Consider the following 3,292-nt stretch of genomic DNA (forward strand, 5'->3'; position numbering starts at 1 on the left):
TCATTCACTTTGCACTTACTTCCATTTCTCAGCATCAAAGCCTTTTGGTCTGTTCCCCCCTTCACAGTACTTTTGTTTGAACTTGCTGTTTAGCAGAGATACAAAACCCAATAGCTTCTCATGATTATCAGCAGTCATCAGCCAAGGGGAGTGGACATGTTTCAGTGGAACACAGTGTTATATGACTGTCACACCTCCAGCCCATGCCAACACTTAACACAGCAAATGCACTGGATGTGCATTAACCAAATAGTCATATTTCAAAGTCCTCAGTCAAGTCAAGGGAGGCAGTTATCCTGGTGCAATATGGGAATCATCAGATCTCAGTTCAGAGGCTTAGACTCAATCAGTTTTCCTCTTGGGAAGGTCACAATCAGTTAAGGAGGTTAAGTGGTTGTGGGGGCTGGGTGTTGAGGGCAGTCCATATCACTTCAGTCTGCAGACTGGGTCACAAACAGTTCTGCAAGTCCAACGCAAGTAGTCAAGAGAGTTGCAGTATGTCAACTGGGGAATTGCCCGTTGATCATTCAGGGGTCTGGTCATTCATCTGTCAGAGCTGTCCATCAGTAGACACATGGCGGGAAAGTTTGGTGCTTTGTTGATAATGAGGAAGAATGCTGTAAATTTCAGCAAGAAATCAATGAACAGGTCACGTGGGGAGTAAAATAGCAAGAGAACTTTAATCTGGAGAATGAAGTGTGATAAGGTGAATTTGAGGAAGATATAAAATGAAGACCGTATACAATAAATGGAATATTCTGAGAAGTGTAAAGAAATTGAGACCTTGAAGTGCAACTCTCTGAGGCTTGATAAAGTGATCAAGAAAGTACAGAATACTTTCCATTATTGGATGGGTTGAAAGCAGGATGGTTATGCTGGAACGATGTAAAACACTTGCAATATCAAACAATGACGAGTCAGTAAACATAAAACATTTGCATCACAAGGAGCAGAGAGCATGGCTGAAGTCATACAGTCTGGAAAACTTTCACAGATAGGTAATATGGTTGAGTTTATGAGTGGGATAACACTACAGGGTTCTCCAATTTACGACAGTCCAGCTTACGAATGCTCATACTTACAAATGCACTATCATGCAGCGGTGTAATCTTAAAGCTCTGACATATGAACATATCCTGTATTTACAAGTGGCTTTTTTACATTGACTTTTATTGTTTTCCAATTTTGATTCAATTGGCTTACAAATGGAGTCATAACAGAACCCATTCAGAACCAATGGATTGTATTGTGTTTTTGAACTCAGTGAGAGAGAATTTAACCTGTCTGAATTGCAACAGCCCATTCCTCCATTTCTCTTTCATCTCAGCAAAGTTTGTATGCTGAAAAACTACTGAAAGTCAGCCTTACCACTTGAGGAGATTTCTTGAGATGGATTTTCTTGGAATTTATCTGAACTAATTTACCTGAACTGCGTGCTGTTCACTGTCTGAACTAAAAGGAATTCAGCAAGCTATAACTGTTCCAGTTAATGACTGTGCCAGCAGCTTGTGGATGTGTGCAGAATACATCTACTCAGAACATTATTTGAGACAATCCATGACTGATTTTTTTTTTAAATGTGTGTAACTATTACTTCACTACTTACTTCTCTTTCACCTCAGCAAAGTTTGAGTTTTTTTATTTCTCTTCAGACATGTGTATGCATTGAACAGAAACAGAAATTGCTGGAGAAACTCAGCAGGCATTTACAGAGTTTACATTTTGAGTCCAGGGACCCTTCTTTAGAACTAGCAGCCTCTAATTAACTCTGTTTTCTCTCCACAGACTCTACCAGACCTACTGAGTTTCTCCAGTAACTTCTGTTTTTGTTTCATTCAGATCTTTAGCATTTGCAGTTTTGTTTGTTTTATTTTAGTATGAGTTTTGTTTTTGAAAAGGCTAGATATATATAATCTAAACTGTTTTTCAATCATCTTTGCATCTTTGACTAAGTTTGTTTCTGGCCAAAAAAAAGGTATTGCCTGTTAGCAAAAGAAGCCTGGCTGATTTATTCTTAATACTGAACTTGACATAGTCTGAAACTCACATAATTTGGCAAATGGCCAACCTGGTTCAATTTAAATTCATTGTAACCAGTGGAAAGAATGGGACTAAAATGAAAACAGTGCAATCCCCATTTTATTATTAGACTGTTAAACACATTATTTGAGACATGTGATTGCTAGAGAGGGAGCAGACAAAATTTATGAACTTGGTCCCAGGAATTGTGAATTTTAATTATAAGGAAAGATTAAATAAGTTTTTGATCTTTTGCAGCGGAGAGGGAATTTAAGTTTGGGGTTTTAAAAACTGTCCTCGATAAAGTAGATAGAAAGGACTTATTTCTTCTGACTGAGAGACAAGTAAGCATGGTGGGTGGTGGCAGAGATTTAAAGTAATTAGTAAGAGGATTAGATGGGTGTTAAGAAAATTTGGTGTTGTAGTGAACATTACCTTCGGGTAAAACAGGATCTTGATCAGATGGGCAAATGAGCCAAGAAGTGGCCAATGAAGTTTAATTTAGATAAATGTGAGCTGCTGCATTTTGGTAAGGCAAATCAGAGTAGAACTTGCACGCTTAATTGTAGGGTCCTGGGGAGTATTGCTGAACAAAGACACTTTGGGCTGATGGTTCACAGTTGATGGAAAGTAGAGTTGCAGGTAGACAGGGTAGTGAAGAAGGTGTTTGGTACACTTACCTTTATTGGTCAGTGCATTAAGTATAGGATTTAGGAGGTCATGTTGCAGCTGTACAGGACACTGGTTAGGCCACTTTTGAAATATTGATTAGATTACATTACAGTGTGGAAACAGGCCCTTCAGCCCAACAAGTCCACACCGACCTGCCGAAGCGCAACCCACCCATGCCCCTACATTTACCCCTTACCTAACACTATGGGCAATTTAGCATGACCAATTCACCTGACCTGCACATCTTTGGACTGTGGGAGGAAACCGGAGCACCCGGAGAAAACCCACGCATTCCATTCTGACCTCCCTGAGATAAGCAAGATGTTGTGAAACTTGAAAGGGTTCAGAAAAGATTTACAAGGATATGACCAGGGTTGGAGGTTTTGAGGTATAGGGAGAGGCTGAATAGGCTGGCGCTATTTTCCTGGGTGTATCGGAGACTGAGTGGTGACCTTACAGAGATTTATAAAATCATGAGAGGCATAGATAGGGTGAATAGTCAAGGTCTTTTCTCCTGGGTAGGGGAGTCCAAAACTAGACAGTGTAAGTATAAGGTGAGGGGTAAAGATGTAAAAGGGACCCAACGGTAACTTTTTCACAC

Source organism: Chiloscyllium plagiosum, chromosome 3 (genome assembly GCF_004010195.1).
Source record: "Chiloscyllium plagiosum isolate BGI_BamShark_2017 chromosome 3, ASM401019v2, whole genome shotgun sequence".
Taxonomy (NCBI): domain Eukaryota; kingdom Metazoa; phylum Chordata; class Chondrichthyes; order Orectolobiformes; family Hemiscylliidae; genus Chiloscyllium; species Chiloscyllium plagiosum.